The sequence below is a fragment of the Pectinophora gossypiella genome, chromosome Z, assembly GCF_024362695.1.
Source record: "Pectinophora gossypiella chromosome Z, ilPecGoss1.1, whole genome shotgun sequence".
Classification (NCBI taxonomy): domain Eukaryota; kingdom Metazoa; phylum Arthropoda; class Insecta; order Lepidoptera; family Gelechiidae; genus Pectinophora; species Pectinophora gossypiella.
This window is the reverse complement of record NC_065433.1, coordinates 25375919-25380905: the sequence shown is the minus strand read 5'-3', so window position 1 is coordinate 25380905 and position 4987 is coordinate 25375919.

Below are 4987 nucleotides of genomic sequence, written 5' to 3'. Positions count from 1 at the left end.
ACAGTAAAAAGCCAAAATATAATATTAATTCAGTTACAATAAGAAAGCATAGCAAGATTTCAACCAGCAGTCAAAAATGTATAAAAAAGGAAATTTAAAGATTTTTAAAAATAAGTAATAGTAATTTAAAATATCTGAAGTGAGAGAGGAATTACAAAAATAACAATTTTAACTATCAAATAAACGATCTATGATACAAGTGTGTTCAAAATAAATTCTACTAACCAGTCGTCAATGTCTCGGTCCTTCGTTGAGTCATCATCATGTCCATTTTTCCCGGGGTCCATCGACAGACTCTGAAGATTTGTAAAGTTGGTTTTTACAAAAGCTGTCCTTTGTTGAGTAATCCTATTGAATAAACTGAATAAGCTCCTCTGGTTCCGGTGTGTCGACAAAAAGTTGTATTAAGTGGGAACTTAATTGGAAATGAAAAGGATTGCGAAGGCAGGAATTAATGGTGTCACATTGAAATGTTACGACCCATGTACAACCTGGTCTAATGTAAATGAAGTAAAAGAATATTTGTAGACTCATATATGTATAAGCGAACAGATTTTATTGCCTCAATGGCTCACAAGTGTTGTGCTAATACTAGTAACGTGGTACAATTTAATAGTGTATATTTAAATTAATTTACAGCATAATTTTTGATTCATGAGTCTGAAAGCGATTGGTTCCTTTATTGTTATATTAGATTATAATACTTGTCAGCAGGGAAGAAAATCTGTGCGACAACCTTTTAAAACACATCGATCGTTCATCGTTCGATGAAGTTACTACAAAAATTAAAGTACAGTAGATCTTTATTGATTAGGTTTAGGTATTATTGGTAGTAAATAAATGTTACAAGACAAAAACAACCTCGATTTATTCTCCATCGCCCGGACAGAGAAGCAAATCATCGTCAATAATGAACTGGCTAAACGGGACGCCTTGTAGCCTATCCACGCTACCGTAATTGCTAAAATTAACCGAACTAAAAAAACCTGACCATTGAGTTTTTTAAAGCTCAATAATAATATGCACATTAAACGCGTGTCGCATACCCCCTCCGCTTGATTGAGCCCAGCAGTGGGGCGTATATACAGGGTGATAGTGACATCGTAACGAATACTGAGGGGGATGATTAAGACCATGATTCTGAGTTATCAAGTGGAATTTTCCGTCGCAAAATTCATGATTTATTTTTAGTTTTTTTAAATTATTGTCAATTCTATACTTTTGCGATGAAAAATTCCACTTGATATTATTAACTCAGAATAATCAGCTGTTTCTTCCCCCTCAGTATTCGTTACTATGTCACTTACACCCCGCACAAGTACATACTGTACCCATACAGGTAGGTATGGGTGTGAGTGACACCGTAACGAATACTGAGGGGGATGATTCAGACCATGATTCTGAGTAGATATGAAGTGGAATTTTCAGTCGGAAAATTCATGAAAATTTTTGTTTTTCTTTTTATTATTTTCTGTTCCATACTTTTGCGACGGAAAATTCCACTTTATATCATCTCAGAATCATGATCTCAATCATCCCTCAAAGTTTTCGTTACGACGTCACTAACACCCTGTATAGATATGCTGTTTATTAGATGTTATACGACGCTGCAACTGCTTACGAAGGCAGATTGCAAATTCTGTCTGAAGTGGTATCGGTACTATCTGTATTGTTTCGATTCATTTTGGCAAATCACAATCGTTAGCGGTTCCCGTACAGTTGACGCCGAATTCGTTTAAAACATTAGTCGATCGAATTCAATCTTGGTTTCTAAACGTTCTACGTCCCTTTGCATTTCAAATTAGGAACAAGCGTTTGGACGTTGTTTCAGGGCGTTTCTGCTCCATTCCCGAGGTAGTTGAGTGGTTGCGCGACTGTTAGAGTCTTGGCATATCAAGTTATTTCACCTACACATTTTAATGGCTAGCGTAAGTATGTTATTTTGGTACAATTAAGTTGACCTCTACGTTGTCTAATTATTTACGAATATATCCGCGTGGCAGGTTTTAGCTTGTACTATTGAGCTAAGAATTTCATTACATTGTTTTAAGTTTTCTTTTAATTTAAAACCTTTACTTTTATAATAAAAGTGTTTATTTCTGAATTCAAAATAAGGGAATTGAATTTTAAATAATATTTTTTTCAAGATGAGTATAAAGGTTCCTTTGCGCTTGCCTAGGTGGCAGTCTATTTACTAGAGTGTGTCCTGTGACCTGTGGTCAGCTGAGCTTTCTGTCAAGCCCTTCGAAGAATCGGTCAGGCCATAACTTCAATATCTGAATTTATTTCATAATTATTTTTGATCATAAATGATTTGGTGTGCCACCAGCCTATTCTCTACTCGTTAATTCTGTTTTCCCGGAACGGTTGCAGTCTTTGCGTGAATGTTGTTTATCTTTTGGGCATGGGAGTTTTAAAAATGTACCTACCTTAAAGCCAATGCAAAGCGAATCAAACCCCGTTCATTTAGGATGAAGTCGTGAGAATGTAACATGTAAATTACGTAAACCGCTTGTGTACGTGTCGCTAATTGGCACAAGTTTGTTGACCAAATAACCTATCGACAAAGTGGTATAGCGTCCTTATTAACTTGCCGTTGTAAGTACGTTCTGGTTGGTAAAAGCGCTTGTCTAGAAACCAACTGAACGTTGCATAAATTTCCCCAATTGTGAATTAAACTCTGGAAATTCTAAAAGTTTTAGTTGCTCATGCACACAGTTACATAATTTAAAAAAATAATTTAATGTATATCTTTAATAGACGATAAAAATAAGAAATGGAATAGTGTGATAAGAGAGTGATGTAGTATGAAAGAAAATGTAGTGACGAGAACTGAGGAACTAATAATTTCTGGTAGGTTCTACATACAGAGATAATGAATGAGACTCACGAAAAAGATTTATGATGTAGGTGTAAGTGGCCTACCCCAATAGGAAATAAGCGTGATGTTACGTATGTTAATAGACAATACTGAGATAATACTTTCATTGCGGTGTTTTTTTCGTCTCTTTTAGATACTTAATGGCGAGTCTAAATGCTCAGCCAGCCAGCTCAGCAATATTACTACAGCATGTACCTAATGATAATAACTGATGTTACGTGTTTACTATGATTTGTGTCCAGTTAATGGAAACAGGTTGGCCCCCTACGTCATGGGACTTAAAGCTCTGCCTACCCCTTCGGGGATACAATGTCAAGTTACGTTACTATATAATGTTTTTTAATGTAATGTTTTTCAATAATGATTAAACTGTAATTCAGTGATCTTTTGAAATGAAATTTTGAAAATTGTATGGTTTTAAGGGGATTATCAGATCCGTTCGTTTGGAAGTTTTCTACACAGAACAGTCTATATAGAATACGTAAATGATCACAGTGATTTAGAAGCGTAAAAAGTCAAGATTCAATTCGGCGTAAGAAAATGTGTATTCCTCTGTGACGGCAGATTCTTACAAAGCTCGACAAGTGCAACGTACGTACAACGCTATTTTATTGTGATAGTCCACGTTTTTATATGACTAAGTACGAAAGTACCCCGATAACTTATTCTATGTTAGAGGTGACATCATCGTTAAGTTACCACCACAAGGGATTGTGGAGAAATATAATAATGTTCTTAAATTATAATAATTTTTTTGATGCTCAGAATTTTTACAGATCTTAAGTCACTAAGTTTTTCACGGGGTCCGCTTACCTAGGATATAAGAAGAAATATAAGTATGATTATTAATTTCACAAAATTATCACAACCCTGAACTAAGTAATGCTGGAACTGAATACTAAAGAATATTATTAATTTAAGAACAAAGATCACGTTCTTGAAAATAGTCTCGGAAAACTTACTGTGAGTTGGCACAGCGTTGCGAGCTATCGCCTCTAGACTAATTAAATAGCTGGTGCGACTATGACATCTGCTCGTGACAGAGCTAACTGGACCGAGAGTCAAGTGAGAAAAACTGCGGTCAAAACCAGGACGCGTGAGCTTAAGGAAAAAAGAAAAATAGATTTCTCCTTGAAATTAAAAGCTTGCTCCGGGAATATTCTGAGCGTTGTGGAGGCAAAAATAGCTTAGTAATTGACATATTTTCCAATCGTAGTAGTAGAAAATATCATGTCATCTACAGAACCCTTTAGGGTAACCAAACCGCAAGCATTCTGTATGGTTTTACTAAAACATGTTACGAGCTAATCTAGTCTAATGCAAATTTAATTAAGATTTCGGTTGAAAGCGACGATAGTGTAAATCTTCCCGTTGGATTTCCCGTACGCAGCTCTCGTTGTAATAACACTTAACACCAGTCGGGGCAAGTTTGTGCCGGGCGGAAATGCGCGCTGCGGAGCGCCGCACCCCGCGCATAGCTCGGGAGCCGCGCGCCGCCCGCGCACTTCAACACTGTTAGTCTTCATTTTGTAAAACTCAGCGGAATTGTGTTGAGTTTCTTGTTAACAATTCACTCAGACATAAATTGCTACGGTACCAATCTACAACGACAGCACATTTACTTTTTTGACGATTTTATGAAGCCCTCATAATTATCCAACATAGAAGCTTGATGAAGATGGAATTGAACCTGAAATTTGAACAACAAAACACTTGAACTTGTGACTGTAATGATAAGACAATTGACGTCTTAGATGTTCGCTCGCGTTGCTATGTGGATGTCATATGGTTTCATGGTATTATTTTGATATCTCATGCATCTAAAGTCATAATACTCTAACGTTTTGAGACGATTCACAAAGACTGTGAAGTTTTCTGTATTTTATACATCTCAGAGCTGCGCTCTTTTCGGTGGAGTAATCGCCATTCCTCTCTTCTCTCCACCAAATCCTTCACCTCCTGATACGACACGACCTGCACCTTCTCTTTTATTTGTTTCATAAAAAAATCAAGAAAAATTGAAGGAAAGAGAAGAAGGGGGACCTAGGAGAACATTTATGTAACACTTTTTAAACATGTTAAAAACATTTGAAGTTGCAAAATGCA